Genomic DNA, 19,180 nt, shown 5'->3' with positions numbered 1-19,180 from the left:
CGCCTGCGTAGAGGTGGATCAGAGACTCACCAGCAGCAAGAGCAACATCATTGATGTATACAGAGAAGAGAGTCGGCCCAAGAATTAAACACTGTGGCCCCCATAGAGACTGCCAGAGGTCCAGACAACAGGACCTCTGATTTGACACACTGAACTCTATTAGAGAAGAAGTTGGTGACCAGGCGAGGCAGTCATTTGAGAGACCAAGGCTGTTGAGTCTGCCGATAAGAATGTGGTGATTGACAGAGTCGAAAGCCTTGACCAAGTCAATTAATACAGCTGCACAGTATTGTTTCTTATCAATGGGGGTTATGATATCGTTTAGGACCTTGAGGGTGGCTGAGGTGCACCCATGACCAGCTCTGAAACCAGATTGCATAGCGGAGAAGGTGCGGTGGGATTCGAAATGGTCGGTAATCTGTTTGTTGACTTGGCTTTTGAAGACCTTAGAAAGGCAGGGTAGGATAGATATAGGTCTGTAGCAATTTGGGTCTAGAGTTCCCCCCCTTTGAAGAGGTCGATGACCGCAGCTGCTTTCCAATCTTCGGGAATCTCAGAAGACATGAAAGAGGGGTTGAACAGGCTAGTAATAGGGGTTGCAACAATTGCGGGAGATCATTTTAATGCTATTCATTGACTACAGCTCAGCGTTCAACACTATAGTACCCTCAAAGCTCATCACTAAGTAAAGGAACCTGGGGCTAAACACCTCCCTCTGCAACTGGATCCTGGACTTCCTGACGGGCCGCCTCCAGGTGGTGAGGGTAGGTAACAACACATCTGCCACGCTGATCTTCAACACTGGAGCTCCACAGGGGTGCGTGCTCAGTCCCCTCCTGTACTCCCTGTTCACCCACGATGGCATGGCCAGGCACGACTCCAACACCATCATTTTGTTTGCATATGACACAACAGTGGTAGGCCTGATCACCGACAACGACGAGACAGCCTATAGGGAGGAGGTCAGATACCTGGCCGGGTGGAGCCAGAATAAAACCTATCCCTCAACGTAACCAAGACTAAGCAGATGATTGTGGACTACAGGAAAAGGAGGGCCGAGCACACCCCCATTCTCATCGACGATGCTGTAGTGGAGCAGGTTGAGAGCTTCAAGTTCCTTGGTGTCCACATCAACAACAAACTAGAATGTTCCAAACACACCAAGACAGTCGTGAAGAGGGCAAGAAAAAGCCTATTTCCCCTCAGGAAACTAAAAAGATTTGGCATGGGTCCTGAGATCATCAAAAGGTTCTACAGCTGCAACATCGAGAGCATCCTGACCAGTTGCATCACTGCCTGGTACGGCAATTGCTTTGCCTCCGACCGCAAGGCACTTCAGAGGGTAGTGCGTACCGCCCAGTACATCACTGGGGCAAAGCTGCCTGCCATCCAGGACCTCTACACCAGGCGGTGTCAGAGGAAGGCGCTAAAAACAGACCCCAGCCACCCTAGACATAGACTGTTCTCTCTACTACTGCATGGAAAGCGGTACCGGAGTGCCAAGTCTAGGACCAAAAGGCTTCTCAACAGTTTTTACCCCTAAGCCCAACCAACCAAGGCTCAGTGGCTAACCGGGCTATCTGCATTGTGTCCCACCACCCGCTAACCCCTCTTTTTACGCTACTGCTACTCTGTTCATCATATATGAATAGTCACTTTAACCATTTCTACATGTACATACTAGACTCCGGTTAGCCTGACTTACCGGGGTCGGTATATAGCCCTGCTACTTGTTGTTTTATTTCTTTACTTACCTACCACACACACACACACACACACACACACACACACACACACACACACACACACACACACACACACACACACACACACACACACACACACACACACACACACACACACACACACACACACACACACACACACACACACACACACGGAGGGGAGAATATAGGTACTCTGTGATGGTTTCTGAGTTCTAAACTGAAAAATATGATTTATCCTTATCCGCGTCACTGAGGGAAAAAGGGGACTGTAGAACGTTTAAATTCTGTCAGGATAAGCTATTGTTAGACGCCAGGGATCCTATGGGGACGAGTGAGGAATTTGGGGCTGAGGCCAAATCAGATGAAGTGAGGAAGAACAGATATGACTCAAGTCCTGTCTAGCAACAGATATGTATTGGCGGTTCGGCTGCCCAACCCTTTGGGTGAATAAACTTGGTTTGAGCTTTTAAAGTTGTCCGTCAGTATTTTACTGTTTAGAACCTAAGATCTACCTTGGTCTGGAAAGAGAGAGAGAGAGAGAGAGAGAGACACTATCTACGCTATACAGTCATAGCTGTGTGTGTTGTGTGTGTGTGTGTGTGTGTGTGTGTCAGAGGTTTACAGCTGTGACCCAAAATAAGATGGTTGTTATCGCCTCGTGCCAGTCTGCCCTTGTCTCTCTCTTGGGGGGGTGACTGTCGCCAAATCCCCATCCCAATCCCCACACTATTAAACTACACAAACACACATGGCCGGGCCTAACCTTTCGAGCAAATCAACTCCAATATGGTACAGACACTAGGGCTGTGTTCCCTGTGTAGCACTTTTTAAACTCAAAATACCAGAGACATCAGGTCTGTGTTCTCCGAGTTGCACTTTTTAAACTCAAAATACCAGAGACATCAGGTCTGTGTTCTCCGAGTTGCACTTTTTAAACTCAAAATACCAGAGACATCAAGTCTGTGTTCTCCGAGTTGCACTTTTTAAACTCAAAATACCAGAGACATCAGGTCTGTGTTCTCCCAGAGTTGCACTTTTTAAACTCAAAATACCAGAGACATCAGGTCTGTGTTCTCCCGGAGTAGCACTTTTTAAACTCAAAATACCAGAGACATCAGGTCTGTGTTCTCCCGGAGTAGCACTTTTTAAACTCAAAATACCAGAGACATCAAGTCTGTGTTCTCCCGGAGTAGCACTTTTTAAACTCAAAATACCAGAGACATCAGGTCTGTGTTCTCCCGGAGTAGCACTTTTTAAACTCAAAATACCAGAGACATCAGGTCTGTGTTCTCCCGGAGTAGCACTTTTTAAACTCAAAATACCAGAGACATCAGGTCTGTGTTCTCCCGGAGTAGCACTTTTTAAACTCAAAATACCAGAGACATCAGGTCTGTGTTCTCCCGGAGTAGCACTTTTTAAACTCAAAATACCAGAGACATCAGGTCTGTGTTCTCCGAGTTGCACTTTTTAAACTCAAAATACCAGAGACATCAGGTCTGTGTTCTCCCGGAGTAGCACTTTTTAAACTCAAAATACCAGAGACATCAAGTCTGTGTTCTCCCAGAGTAGCACTTTTTAAACTCAAAATACCAGAGACATCAGGTCTGTGTTCTCCCGGAGTAGCACTTTTTAAACTCAAAATACCAGAGACATCAGGTCTGTGTTCTCCGAGTTGCACTTTTTAAACTCAAAATACCAGAGACATCAGGTCTGTGTTCTCCCGGAGTAGCACTTTTTAAACTCAAAATACCAGAGACATCAGGTCTGTGTTCTCCCTGTGTAGCAATTTTTAAACTCAAAATACCAGAGACATCAGGTCTGTGTTCTCCGAGTTGCACTTTTTAAACTCAAAATACCAGAGACATCAGGTCTGTGTTCTCCCGGAGTAGCACTTTTTAAACTCAAAATACCAGAGACATCAAGTCTGTGTTCTCCGAGTTGCACTTTTTAAACTCAAAATACCAGAGACATCAGGTCTGTGTTCTCCGAGTTGCACTTTTTAAACTCAAAATACCAGAGACATCAGGTCTGTGTTCTCCGAGTTGCACTTTTTAAACTCAAAATACCAGAGACATCAGGTCTGTGTTCTCCCGGAGTAGCACTTTTTAAACTCAAAATACCAGAGACATCAGGTCTGTGTTCTCCCAGAGTAGCACTTTTTAAACTCAAAATACCAGAGACATCAAGTCTGTGTTCTCCCGGAGTAGCACTTTTTAAACTCAAAATACCAGAGACATCAGGTCTGTGTTCTCCCGGAGTAGCACTTTTTAAACTCAAAATACCAGAGACATCAGGTCTGTGTTCTCCCAGAGTAGCACTTTTTAAACTCAAAATACCAGAGACATCAAGTCTGTGTTCTCCCAGAGTAGCACTTTTTAAACTCAAAATACCAGAGACATCAAGTCTGTGTTCTCCCGGAGTAGCACTTTTTAAACTCAAAATACCAGAGACATCAAGTCTGTGTTCTCCCGGAGTAGCACTTTTTAAAGGTCCACTTTCCTCAATAATTCCCTTTTTCCAAGAATGACAGGGTCAGGCTTCTAAAGGCCAGAATATCTTATTTTGTTTTTAGCGCAGCTCCGTAATTAATGAACTGTAATGATTTAAGTAATTAATTGGCTGCATTGTCATTCAATGATCAAGTGCTGAGCTTCATCAGACATCTTGAATAATAAATTGACATTGTTTGAATATAGTTGTCACGTTCTGACCTTAGTTCCTTTGTTTTGTCTTTTTTTAGTATGGTCAGGGCGTGAGTTGGGTGGTATTCTATGTTTTGTCTTTATTTAGTATGGTCAGGGCGTGAGTCGGGTGGTATTCTATGTTTTGTCTTTATTTAGTATGGTCAGGGCGTGAGTCGGGTGGGTTGTCTATGTTCGTTTTTCTATGATTTTCAGAATCACGAATCACGCCACAATAACAAAATCCCAGCTGGCATTGCAAGCATGCTCTACCAACTAAGCAACACGGGACAACTCTTTCAAATCTTATTTTTACGAGAAAAAAAAAGTACAAAACATTATTTGGTATTATTTGGTATTATTCAAATGATGTTTCAATAATTACATGTCTATCACGGGAATAACAGTCATTTGTTTTTCTGTCTGTAATAGTAGATGATTGCAGGTTGGACATACAGCCAGCTATCATGTTCATCTTTTTTTGTCTATATTTTCACTTCCTGTCTTCCCTACATCTCTATCTGTTTCCTTTCACTTTAATTCTGTTTCTTTTCATCTGTCTCTCATGGTGACTTACCCTGTCTGTTGTACCAGCACTAGCTGTTAGTTCAAATGTTTCAAAAGTGTTGTAGCTGCCCCTGTCTGTTTAAAATAACTACGTGGCACTCCAAATGTTTCCTAAGAGTTGTGACAACCCCTGTCTGTTGTACCAGAACTAGCTGGCTCTAAATGTTTCCTAAGAGTTGTGACAACCCCTGTCTGTTGTACCAGAACTAGCTGGCTCTAAATGTTTCCTAAGAGTTGTGACAACCCCTGTCTGTTGTACCAGAACTAGCTGGCTCTAAATGTTTCCTAAGAGTTGTGACAACCCCTGTCTGTTGTACCAGAACTAGCTGGCTCTAAATGTTTCCTAAGAGTTGTGACAACCCCTGTCTGTTGTACCAGAACTAGCTGGCTCTAAATGTTTCCTAAGAGTTGTGACAACCCATGTCTGTTGTACCAGAACTAGCTGGCTCTAAATGTTTCCTAAGAGTTGTGACAACCCCTGTCTGTTGTACCAGAACTAGCTGGCTCTAAATGTTTCCTAAGAGTTGTGACAACCCCTGTCTGTTGTACCAGAACTAGCTGGCTCTAAATGTTTCCTAAGAGTTGTGACAACCCATGTCTGTTGTACCAGAACTATCTGGCACTCTTCATGTTTCCCTAGAGATGTGGCTGCCCATGTCTGTTATAATTTATCTAGCTGAGACTCCCAATGTTTCCCTAGAGTTGAGGCTGCCCATGTCTGTTATAATTTATCAAGCTGAGACTCCAAATGTTTCCCTAGAGTTGAGACTGCCCATGTCTGTTATAATTTAACTAGCTGAGACTCCAAATGTTTCCCTAGAGTTGAGGCAGCCCATGTCTGTTATATCATAACTAGCTGAGACTCCAAATGTTCCCTAGAGATGAGGCAGCCCATGTCTGTTATATCATAACTAGCTGAGACTCCAAATGTTTCCAAAGTGTTTTGGCTGCCCATGTCTGTTGTGCCGTAACAAGCTGTTACTACAAATGTTTCCTAGAGTTGTAGCTTCCCCTGTCTGTTTACCATATTTTCCTGGCAATACAATTGTTTACTAAGAGTTAAAGATACCCCTTTCTGTTTTACCATAACTAGCTAGCACTACACATGGTTCCCTAGAGATGTGGCTGTACTTGTCTGTTGTTCCATAACTAGATGGCACTGCAAATGTTTGTGGATGCATCTGTCGGTTGTATCAAATAACATGTATTTATTTATATAGCCCGTCTTACATCAGCTGATATCTCAAAGTGCTGTACAGAAACCCAGCCTAAAACCCCAAACAGCAAGCAATGCAGGTGGAGAAGCACGGTGGCTTGGAAAACCTCCCTAGAAAGGGAGGAACCTAGGAAGAAACCAAGAGAGGAACCAGGCTATGAGGGGTGGCCAGTCCTCTTCTGGCTGTGCCGGGTGGAGATTATAACAGAACAAGGCCAAGATGTTCAAATGTTCATAAATGACCAGCATGGTCAAATAATAATAATCACAGTAGTTGTCGAGGGTGGAACAAGTCAGCACCTCAGGAGTAAATGTCAGTTGGCTTTTCATAGCCGATCATTCAGAGTATCTCTACCGCTCCTGCTGTCTCTAGAGAGTTGAAAACAGCAGGTCTGGGACAGGTAGCACGTCCAGTGAACAGGTCAGGGTTCCATAACCGCAGGCAGAGCAGTTGAAACTGGAGCAGCAGCACGGCTAGGTGGACTGGGGACTGCAAGGAGTCATCATGCCAGGTGAGACATGGTCCTAGGAATCAGGTCCTCAGAGAGAGAGAAAAAAAGAAAGAGAGAAAGAGAGAATTGGAGAGAGCACACTTAAATTCACACAGGACACCGGAAAAGACAGGAGAAGTACTTCAGACATAACAAACTGAACCTAGCCCCCCGACACATAAACTACTGCAGCATAAATACTGGAGGCTGGGACAGGAGGGGTCAGGAGACACTGTGGCCCCATCTGATGATACCCCCGGAAAGGGCCAAACAGGCAGGATATAACCCCACCCACTTTGTCAAAGCACAGCCCCCACACCACTAGAGGGATATCTTCAACCACCAACCTACCATCTTGAGACAAGGCCGAGTATAGCCCACAAAGATCTCTGCCACGGCACAACCCAGGGGGGGCGCCTACCCAGACAGGAAGATCACGTCAGCGACACAACCCACTCAAGTGACGCACCCCTCGTAGGGACGGCATGGAAGAGCACCAGTGAGCCAGTGACTCAGCCCCTGTAATAGGGTTAGAGGCAGAGAATCCCAGTGGAGAGAGGGGAACCGGCCAGGCAGAAACAGCAAGGGTGGTTCGTTGCTCCAGAGCCTTTCCGTTCATCCTCACACTCCTGGGCCAGACTACAATCAATCATACGACCTACTGAATTGTTTCCCTAGAGTTCTGGCTGCACCTGTCTGTTGTACCATAACTACCTGGCACTCCAAATGTTTACTTAGAGATGTGGCTGCCTCTGTCTGTTGTACCATAACTACCTGGTACTCCAAATGTTTACTTAGAGATGTGGCTGCACCTGTCTGTTGTACCATAACTACCTGGCACTCCAAATGTTTACTTAGAGATGTGGCTACCCCTGTCTGTTATACCATAACTACCTGGCACTCCAAATGTTTACTTAGAGATGTGGCTGCCCCTGTCTGTTGTACCATAACTACCTGGCACTCCAAATGTTTACTTAGAGATGTGGCTACCCCTGTCTGTTGTACCATAACTACCTGGCACTCCAAATGTTTACTTAGAGATGTGGCTACCCCTGTCTGTTATACCATAACTACCTGGCACTCCAAATGTTTACTTAGAGATGTGGCTGCCCCTGTCTGTTGTACCATAACTACCTGGCACTCCAAATGTTTACTTAGAGATGTGGCTACCCCTGTCTGTTATGCCATAACTACCTGGCACTCCAAATGTTTACTTAGAGATGTGGCTGCCCCTGTCTGTTGTACCATAACTACCTGGCACTCCAAATGTTTACTTAGAGATGTGGCTACCCCTGTCTGTTGTACCATAACTACCTGGCACTCCAAATGTTTACTTAGAGATGTGGCTACCCCTGTCTGTTATACCATAACTACCTGGCACTCCAAATGTTTACTTAGAGATGTGGCTGCCCCTGTCTGTTGTACCATAACTACCTGGCACTCCAAATGTTTACTTAGAGATGTGGCTGCCCCTGTCTGTTATGCCATAACTACCTGGCACTCCAAATGTTTACTTAGAGATGTGGCTGCCCCTGTCTGTTATACAATAACTACTTGGCACTCCAAATGTTTACTTAGAGATGTGGCTGCCCCTGTCTGTTGTACCATAACTACCTGGCACTCCAAATGTTTACTTAGAGATGTGGCTGCCCCTGTCTGTTGTACCATAACTACCTGGCACTCCAAATGTTTACTTAGAGATGTGGCTGCCCCTGTCTGTTATACCATAACTACCTGGCACTCCAAATGTTTACTTAGAGATGTGGCTACCCCTGTCTGTTATACAATAACTACCTGGCACTCCAAATGTTTACTTAGAGATGTGGCTGCCCCTGTCTGTTGTACCTTGACTAGATGGCACTCCAAATGTTTCCTAAGAGATGTGGCTGCCTCTGTCTGTTGTCCCTTGACTAGATGGCACTCCAAATGTTTCCTAAGAGATGTGGCTACCTTTGAAGAGCTTCTTCTGTTGGCACTCCAATATGTCCCATAAACATCACAAATGGTCCTTTTGTTCGATTAATTCAGTCCTTATATCTCCAAAATGTCAATTTATTTGGCGTGTTTGATCCAGAAAAAGACCGGTTCCAACTCGCACAACATGACTACAAAATATCTAATAAGTTACCTGTAATCTTTGTCCAAACATTTCAAACAACTTTCCTAATACAACTTTTGGTATTTTTTTACGTAAACAATCGATTAAATTTAAGACGGGATAAACTGCATTCAATTGCTTAGTTGGTAGAGCTTTCAGGTCGCGCGCCCCAACCACAACACTAGACTGAACCCTCGTTCTGAACAGCCATACTTCATTTCTCAAAGGAAAAACAATTTCTAAAGATTGTGTTGATATCCAGTGGAAGCGATAGGAACTGCAAGCAAGACCTTTAGAAATCTAGATCCACATAGAAACCCCATTGAAAAGAGAGTGACCTCCAAAAAAATCCTGGATGGTTTGTCCTCGGGGTTTCGCCTACCAAATAGGTTCTGTTATGCAGTTTTAGAAACTTCAGAGTGTTTTCTATCCAAATCTACTAATGATATGCATATCCTAGCTTCTGGGCCTGAGTAGCAGGCAGTTTACTTTGGGCACACTTTTCATCCGGACATGAAAATACCGTCCCCTAGCGTAGAGAGGAAAACAAGCTCTCTCTCCAAATCTTTGCTAAGAGTTGTGGCTGCCCATTTCTGTTGTACCACAGCTAGCTGGCAATCCAAATGTTGCCCTAGAGTTTTGGATGCTCATGTCTGTTGTAACATTACTATTTGGATCTACAAATGTTTCCATAGAGTTTTGGCTGCCCCTGTCTCTTATACCATAACTAGCTGTTACTACAAATGTTTCCCTAGAGTTAATGCTAAACTTTTCTGTTGTACCATAACTAGCTGGCACTCTAAATGTTTCTTAAGAGATGTTGATGCCTGTATCTGTTGTAACTTATTTAGTTGGCACTCCAAATGTTTCCCTAGAGTTGTGGCTGCCCCTGTTTGTTGCATCATTACTAGCTGGAGGTTTTCATGCTTTTCTGGAGTTGTGGCTGACCATGTCTGTTACAACATAACGAGCTGGCTCTCTAAATGTTTCCTAAGAGCTGTGGCTGACCATGTCTGTTGTAACATAATGAGCTGGCTCTCTAAATGTTTCCTAAGAGCTGTGGCTGACCATGTCTGTTGTAACATAACGAGCTGGCTCTCTAAATGTTTCCTAAGAGCTGTGGCTGACCATGTCTGTTGTAACAAAATGAGCTGGCTCTCTAAATGTTTCCTAAGAGCTGTGGCTGACCATGTCTGTTGTAACATAACGAGCTGGCTCTCTAAATGTTTCCTAAGAGCTGTGGCAGCCCATGTCTGTTACAACATAATGAGCTGGCTCTCTAAATGTTTCCTAAGAGCTGAGGCAGCCCATGTCTGTTATAACATAATGAGCTGGCTCTCTAAATGTTTCCTAAGAGCTGTGGCAGCCCATGTCTGTTACAACATAACGAGCTGGCTCTCTAAATGTTTCCTAAGAGCTGTGGCAGCCCCTGTCTGTTATAACATAACGAGCTGGCTCTCTAAATGTTTCCTAAGAGCTGTGGCAGCCCATGTCTGTTACAACATAACGAGCTGGCTCTCTAAATGTTTCCTAAGAGCTGTGGCTGACCATGTCTGTTACAACATAACGAGCTGGCTCTCTAAATGTTTCCTAAGAGCTGTGGCAGCCCATGTCTGTTACAACATAACGAGCTGGCTCTCTAAATGTTTCCTAAGAGCTGTGGCAGCCCATGTCTGTTATAACATAACGAGCTGGCTCTCTAAATGTTTCCCTGGAGTTGTGGCAGACCATGTCTGTTGTAACATAACGAGCTGGCTCTCTAAATGTTTCCCTGGAGTTGTGGCAGCCCATGTCTGTTATAACATAACGAGCTGGCTCTCTAAATGTTTCCTAAGAGCTGTGGCAGCCCATGTCTGTTATAACATAACGAGCTGGCTCTCTAAATGTTTCCTAAGAGCTGTGGCAGCCCCTGTCTGTTATAACATAACGAGCTGGCTCTCTAAATGTTTCCTAAGAGCTGTGGCAGCCCATGTCTGTTACAACATAACGAGCTGGCTCTCTAAATGTTTCCCTGGAGCTGTGGCTGACCATGTCTGTTATAACATAACGAGCTGGCTCTCTAAATGTTTCCCTGGAGTTGTGGCAGCCCATGTCTGTTATAACATAACGAGCTGGCTCTCTAAATGTTTCCTAAGAGCTGTGGCTGACCATGTCTGTTATAACATAATGAGCTGGCTCTCTAAATGTTTCCTAAGAGCTGTGGCAGCCCATGTCTGTTATAACATAACGAGCTGGCTCTCTAAATGTTTCCTAAGAGCTGTGGCAGCCCATGTCTGTTACAACATAACGAGCTGGCTCTCTAAATGTTTCCTAAGAGCTGTGGCAGCCCATGTCTGTTGTAACATAACGAGCTGGCTCTCTAAATGTTTCCCTGGAGCTGTGGCAGCCCATGTCTGTTATAACATAACGAGCTGGCTCTCTAAATGTTTCCTAAGAGCTGTGGCAGCCCATGTCTGTTACAACATAACGAGCTGGCTCTCTAAATGTTTCCTAAGAGTTGTGGCAGCCCATGTCTGTTACAACATAACGAGCTGTCTCTCTAAATGTTTCCTAAGAGCTGTGGCTGACCATGTCTGTTATAACATAACGAGCTGGCTCTCTAAATGTTTCCTAAGAGCTGTGGCAGCCCATGTCTGTTACAACATAACGAGCTGGCTCTGTAAATGTTTCCTAAGAGCTGTGGCAGCCCATGTCTGTTGTAACATAACGAGCTGGCTCTCTAAATGTTTCCCTGGAGCTGTGGCAGCCCATGTCTGTTACAACATAACGAGCTGGCTCTCTAAATGTTTCCCTGGAGTTGTGGCAGCCCATGTCTGTTATAACATAACGAGCTGGCTCTCTAAATGTTTCCCTGGAGTTGTGGCAGCCCATGTCTGTTATAACATAACGAGCTGGCTCTCTAAATGTTTCCCTGGAGATGTGGCAGCCCATGTCTGTTATAACATAACGAGCTGGCTCTCTAAATGTTTCCTAAGAGCTGTGGCTGACCATGTCTGTTATAACATAACGAGCTGGCTCTCTAAATGTTTCCTAAGAGCTGTGGCAGCCCATGTCTGTTACAACATAACGAGCTGGCTCTCTAAATGTTTCCTAAGAGCTGTGGCAGCCCATGTCTGTTTTAACATAACGAGCTGGCTCTCTAAATGTTTCCTAAGAGCTGTGGCAGCCCATGTCTGTTACAACATAACGAGCTGGCTCTCTAAATGTTTCCCTGGAGTTGTGGCAGCCCATGTCTGTTACAACATAACGAGCTGGCTCTCTAAATGTTTCCTAAGAGCTGTGGCAGCCCATGTCTGTTACAACATAACGAGCTGGCTCTCTAAATGTTTCCTAAGAGCTGTGGCTGACCATGTCTGTTATAACATAACTAGCTGGCTCTCTAAATGTTTGCTAAGAGCTGTGGCAGCCCATGTCTGTTACAACATAACGAGCTGGCTCTCTAAATGTTTCCTAAGAGCTGTGGCAGCCCATGTCTGTTACAACATAACGAGCTGGCTCTCTAAATGTTTCCCTGGAGTTGTGGCAGCCCATGTCTGTTACAACATAACGAGCTGGCTCTCCAAATGTTTCCTAAGAGCTGTGGCAGCCCCTGTCTGTTATAACATAACGAGCTGGCTCTCTAAATGTTTCCTAAGAGCTGTGGCAGCCCATGTCTGTTATAACATAACGAGCTGGCTCTCTAAATGTTTCCTAAGAGCTGTGGCAGCCCCTGTCTGTTATAACATAACTAGCTGACACTATAAATGTTTCCTAAGAGCTGTGGCAGCCCCTGTCTGTTATAACATAACGAGCTGGCTCTCTAAATGTTTCCCTGGAGCTGTGGCAGCCCCTGTCTGTTATAACATAACGAGCTGGCTCTCTAAATGTTTCCTAAGAGTTGTGGCAGCCCATGTCTGTTACAACATAACGAGCTGGCTCTCTAAATGTTTCCTAAGAGTTGTGGCAGCCCATGTCTGTTACAACATAACGAGCTGGCTCTCTAAATGTTTCCTAAGAGTTGTGGCAGCCCATGTTTGTTACAACATAACGAGCTGGCTCTCTAAATGTTTCCTAAGAGCTGTGGCAGCCCATGTCTGTTACAACATAACGAGCTGGCTCTCTAAATGTTTCCTAAGAGTTGTGGCAGCCCATGTCTGTTACAACATAACGAGCTGGCTCTCTGAATGTTTCCTGAGAGTTGTGGCAGCCCATGTCTGTTATTGTCAGGATTTGGCCAGGGTTGTTCCGGGTTTTGGTCACTAGATGCCCCCATTGTGCTTTTTGACCTTATGTTTTTTCCCTTGTTCCCCATTATTATTTGCACCTGTGCCTCGTTTCCCCTGATTGTATTTAAACCCTTAGTTTCCCTCAGTTCTGTGCTCTGTGTTTGTATGTTAGCACCCAGCCCTAGTGTTCTGTGTATTCTTGTCGATTCCGGTGGATGCTCTTGTGGAATTCTGTTTTTGTTTTTGAGTATCTCTTGAGGCTTTTTTGTGCTATTCCTACCACCTTTTGGATTTGCCATTTTTTGTATTGATGGACTTCTCCTTTTTACTTTATTAAATACACCGTCTTAAGTACTGCTGTGTCTGCCTCATCTTCTGGGTTCTGCTGACTATTCGTGGCTCAGTTGGTTAAGTGACTGTTTCTCACTCCGGAGACCCAGGTTCGTAACCGGGTCCTGACAGTTATAACATAACGAGCTGGCTCTCTGAATGTTTCCTGAGAGTTGTGGCTGCACTTGTATTTTGTACAGTAACTAGCTTGCACTATAAATGTTTCCCTCGAGTGGTGGCTGACCCTTTCTCAAATCAAATCAAAGTGTATTTGTCACGTGTGCCGAATTACAGTGAAATGCTTACTTACAGGCTCTAACCAATAATGCGAAAAAGGTGATGTGTGTGTGTGTGTGTGTGTGTAATGAAATAAAACAACAGTAGCAGGGCTATATACAGACCCCGGTTAGGTAGGATTTTTGAGGTAGCATGTACATGTAGAAATGGTTAAAGTGACTAATCATATATGATGAACAGAGAGTAGCAGTAGCGTAAAAAGAGGGGTTGGTGGGACACAATTCAGATAGCCCGGTTAGCCACTGTGCGGGAGCACTGGTTGGTCGGGCCAATTGAGGTAGTATGAATGTATAGTTTAAGTGACTATGCATATATGATAAACAGGGAGTAGCAGCAGCGTAGAGGGGTTGGGGTTGGGGGGCGGGCACACAATGCAAATAGTCTGGGTAACCATTTGGTTACCTGTTCAGGAGTCTTATGGCTTGGGGGTAAAAACTGTTGAGAAGCCTTTTGGTCCTAGACCTGGCACTCTGGTACCGCTTTCCATGCAGTAGTAGAGAGAACAGTCTATGTCTAGGGTGGCTGGGGTCTTTGACAATTTTTAGCGCCTTCCTCTGACACCGCCTGGTGTAGAGGTCCTGGATGGAAGGCAGCTTTGCCCCAGTGATGTACTGGGCGGTACGCACTACCCTCTGAAGTGCCTTGCGGTCGGAGGCAAAGCAATTGCCGTACCAGGCAGTGATGCAACTGGTCAAGATGCTCTCGATGTTGCAGCTGTAGAACCTTTTGATGATCTCAGGACCCATGCCAAATCTTTTTAGTTTCTTGAGGGGAAATAGGCTTTTTCTTGCCCTCTTCACGACTGTCTTGGTGTGTTTGGAACATTCTAGTTTGTTGTTGATGTGGACACCAAGGAACTTAAAGCTCTCAACCTGCTCCACTACAGCATCGTCGATGAGATTGGGGGTGTGCTCGGCCCTCCTTTTCCTGTAGTCCACAATCATCTGCTTAGTCTTGGTTACGTTGAGGGATAGGTTTTTATTCTGGCTCCACCCGGCCAGGTCTCTGACCTCCTCCCTATAGGATGTTTCGTCGTTGTCGGTGATCAGGCCTACCACTGTTGTGTCATCTGCAAACAAAATGATGGTGTTGGAGTCGTGCCTGGCCATGCCATCGTGGGTGAACAGGGAGTACAGGAGGGGACTGAGTACGCATGCCTGGGGAGCTCCAGTGTTGAGGATCAGGGTGGCAGATGTGTTGCTACCTACCCTCACGACCTGGGGGCGGCCCGTCAGGAAGTCCAGGATCCAGTTGCAGAGGGAGGTGTTTAGTCCCAGGTTCCTTAGCTTGGTGATGAGCTTTGAGGGCACTATGGTGTTGAACGCTGAGCTGTAGTCAATGAATAGCAGTCTCACATAGGTGTTCCTTTTGCCCAGGTGGGAAAGGGCAGTGTGGAGTGCAATAGAAATTGCATCATCTGTGGATCTGTTTGGGTGCTATGCAAATTGGAGTGGGTCTAGGGTTCCTGGGATAATGGTGTTGATGTGAGCCATGACCAGCCTTTCAAAGCACTTCATGGCTACGGACGTGATTGCTATGGGTCTGTAGTCATTTAGGCAGGGCACAGGGACTATGGTGGTCTGCTTGAAACATGTTGGTACTACAGACTCAATCAGGGACATGTTAAAAATGTCAGTGAAGACACCTGCCAGTTGGTCAGCACATGCCTGGAGCACACGTCCTGGTAATCCGTCTGGCCCCGCAGCCTTGTGAATGTTGACCTGTTTAAAGGTCTTACTCACGTCGGCTACAGAGAGTGTGATCACACAGTCGTCCGGAACAACTGATGCTCTCATGCATGCCTCAGTGTTGCTTGCCTCGAAGCGAGCATCGAAGTGATTTAGCTCGTCTGGTAGGCTCGTGTTACTGGGCAGCTCGCGGCTGTGCTTCCCTTCTGTTGTACAATGTCTAGCTGGCACTACAAATGTCTCCCTGAGATGTGGCAACTGAACCATAACTAGCTGGTACACCAAATGTTTCCTTAGAATTTTTGCTGCCCATGTCTGTTGTGTCATAACTAGCCGAAACTCTTCCATGTTTCCCTAAAGTTGTGGCTCCCCTTGGCTGTTGGAGTTGTGTTTGCACATGTCTGTTGTACCATAACTAGCTGGCACTACAAGTGTTTCCTTCAGAGTTGTAGAATCACCTGTCTAATGTTGGCACTCCAAATGTGTCACTGAATTTGTGGCTCCAAATGTCTGTTGTTAAAGAACGAGCTGGCGGCACCGCAAATGTCTACCTAAAGATGTGGCTGCTGCTGTCTGTTGGACCATACCTAGCTGGTACTCCAAATGCTTCCTGGAGTTTGGGCTGCTCCTGTCTGTTGTACCATACCTAGCTGGTAAACCAAATGCTTCCCTGGAGTTTGGGCTGCTCTTGTCTGGTGTACCATACCTAGCTGGTACTCCAAATGCTTCCCTGGAGTTTTGACTGCCCATGTCTGTTGTACCATACCTAGCTGGTACTCCAAATCCTTCCCTGGAGTTTTGGATGACCATTTCTGTTGTACCATACCTAGCTGGTACTCCAAATGCTTCCCTGGAGTTTTGGCTGCCCATGTCTGTTGTACCATACCTAGCTGGTATTCCAAATGCTTCCTGGAGTTTGGGCTGCTCCTGTCTGTTGTACCATACCTAGCTGGTACTCCAAATGCTTCCTGGAGTTTGGGCTGCTCCTGTCTGTTGTACCATACCTAGCTGGTACTCCAAATACTTCCCTGGAGTTTGGGCTGCTCCTGTCTGTTGTACCATACCTAGCTGGTACTCCAAATGCTTCCCTGGAGTTTTGGCTGCCCATGTCTGTTATACCATACCTAGCTGGTACTCCAAATGCTTCCTGGAGTTTGGGCTGCTCCTGTCTGTTGTACCATACCTAGCTGGTACTCCAAATACTTCCCTGGAGTTTGGGCTGCCCATGTCTGTTGTACCATACCTAGCTGGTACTCCAAATGCTTCCTGGAGTTTGGGCTGCTCCTGACTGTTGTACCATACCTAGCTGGTACTCCAAATACTTCCTGGAGTTTGGGCTGCTCCTGTCTGTTGTACCTGGAGTTTGGGCTGCTCCTGTCTGTTGTACCATACCTAGCTGGTACTCCAAATGCTTCCTGGAGTCTTTTGCTTCCTGGAGTTTTGGCTGCCCATGTCTGTTATACCATACCTAGCTGGTACTCCAAATGCTTCCCTGGAGTTTTGGCTGCCCATGTCTGTTATACCATGCCTAGCTGGTACTCCAAATGCTTCCCTGGGGTTTTGGCTGCCCATGTCTGTTGTACCATACCTAGCTGGTATTCCAAATGCTTGCTGGAGTTTGGGCTGCTCCTGTCTGTTTAACCATACCTAGCTGGTACTCCAAATGCTTCCTGGAGTTTTGGCTGCCCATGTCTGTTGTACCATACCTAGCTGGTATTCCAAATGCTTCCCTTGAGTTTTGGCTGCCCATGTCTGTTGTACCATACCTAGCTGGTACTCCAAATGCTTCCTGGAGTTTTGGCTGCCCATGTCTGTTGTACCATACCTAGCTGGTATTCCAAATGCTTCCCTTGAGTTTGGGCTGCTCCTGTCTGTTGTACCATACCTAGCTGGTATTCCAAATGCTTCCCTTGAGTTTTGGCTGCCCATGTCTGTTGTACCATACCTAGCTGGTACTCCAAATGCTTCCTGGAGTTTGGGCTGCTCCTGTCTGTTGTACCATACCTAGCTGGTACTCCAAATGCTTCCCTTGAGTTTTGGCTGCCCATGTCTGTTGTACCATACCTAGCTGGTACTCCAAATGCTTCCTGGAGTTTGGGCTGCTCCTGTCTGTTGTACCATACCTAGCTGGTACTCCAAATGCTTCCCTGGAGTTTTGGATGCCCATGTCTGTTATACCATACCTAGCTGGTACTCCAAATGCTTCCCTGGAGTTTTGGCTGCCCATGTCTGTTGTACCATACCTAGCTGGTACTCCAAATGCTTCCTGGAGTTTGGGCTGCTCCTGTTTGTTGTACCATACCTAGCTGGTACTCCAAATGCTTCCCTGGAGTTTGGGCTGCTCCTGTCTGTTGTATCATACCTAGCTGGTACTCCAAATGCTTCCCTGGAGTTTGGGGTGCTCCTGTCTGTTGTACCATACCTAGCTGGTACTCCAAATGCTTCCTGGAGTTTTGGTTGCCCATGTCTGTTATACCATACCTAGCTGGTACTCCAAATGCTTCCCTGGAGTTTTGGCTGCTCCTGTCTGTTGTACCATACCTAGCTGGTACTCCAAATGCTTCCTGGAGTTTTGGCTGCCCATGTCTGTTATACCATACCTAGCTGGTACTCCAAATGCTTCCCTGGAGTTTTGGCTGCCCATGTCTGTTGTACCATACCTAGCTGGTATTCCAAATGCTTCCTGGAGTTTGGGCTGCTCCTGTGTGTTGTACCATACCTAGCTGGTACTCCAAATACTTCCCTGGAGTTTGGGCTGCTCCTGTCTGTTGTACCATACCTAGCTGGTACTCCAAATGCTTCCCTGGAGTTTGGGCTGCTCCTGTCTGTTGTACCATACCTAGCTGGTACTCCAAATGCTTCCTGGAGTTTGGGCTGCTCCTGTCTGTTGTACCATACCTAGCTGGTACTCCAAATGCTTCCCTGGAGTTTTGGCTGCTCCTGTCTGTTGTACCATACCTAGCTGGTACTCCAAATGCTTCCCTGGAGTTTGGGCTGCTCCTGTCTGTTGTACCATACCTAGCTGGTACTCCAAATGCTTCCTGGAGTTTGGGCTGCTCCTGTCTGTTGTACCATACCTAGCTGGTACTCCAAATACTTCCCTGGAGTTTGGGCTGCTCCTGTCTGTTGTACCATACCTAGCTGGTACTCCAAATGCTTCCCTGGAGTTTTGGCTGCCCATGTCTGTTGTACCATACCTAGCTGGTACTCCAAATACTTCCCTGGAGTTTGGGCTGCTCCTGTGTGTTGTACCATACCTAGCTGGTACTCCAAATGCTTCCTGGAGTTTTGGCTGCCCATGTCTGTTGTACCATACCTAGCTGGTATTCCAAATGCTTCCTGGAGTTTGGGCTGCCCATGTCTGTTATACCATAACTAGATGGCGCAACAAATGTTTCTTAAAACTTGCTATGGCTTGGGGGCAGTGTTTCGAGGAGCTAGTATATGTAGATTTGGATAGAAAAAAACTCTATAGGTTCCAAAACTGTTAAAATAATGTATGTGAGTATAACAGAACTGATATGGCAGGTGAAAACCTGAGGAAAATACATCCAGGAAGTGTGATTTTTTTGATGTGGGTAGTTTTCAATTGAATGCCTGTAGAGAATCTAATGGGTTAGGACCCAGATTGCATTTCCTATGGCTTCCACTAGATGTCAACAGTCTTTAGACATTGTTTCAGGAATGAGACCTTTCTGTCAGTGGACTGAGGAAGCATGCAGTGCTGGTTTGCGCACGTGACCGAGTGCGCACACTTAGTTGTTTTTCCTTTCAATTGAAGACGCTATTGTCCGGTTGAAATCTTGTCGATTATTTAGACAATTGACAACCTGAGGGACTTTATCGAACAAAACAAACATTTGTTGTGTAGCTGGGACTC

The sequence above is a fragment of the Oncorhynchus masou genome, chromosome 32 (genome assembly GCF_036934945.1).
Source record: "Oncorhynchus masou masou isolate Uvic2021 chromosome 32, UVic_Omas_1.1, whole genome shotgun sequence".
Lineage (NCBI taxonomy): Eukaryota > Metazoa > Chordata > Actinopteri > Salmoniformes > Salmonidae > Oncorhynchus > Oncorhynchus masou.
This window is presented reverse-complemented; position numbering follows the sequence as displayed.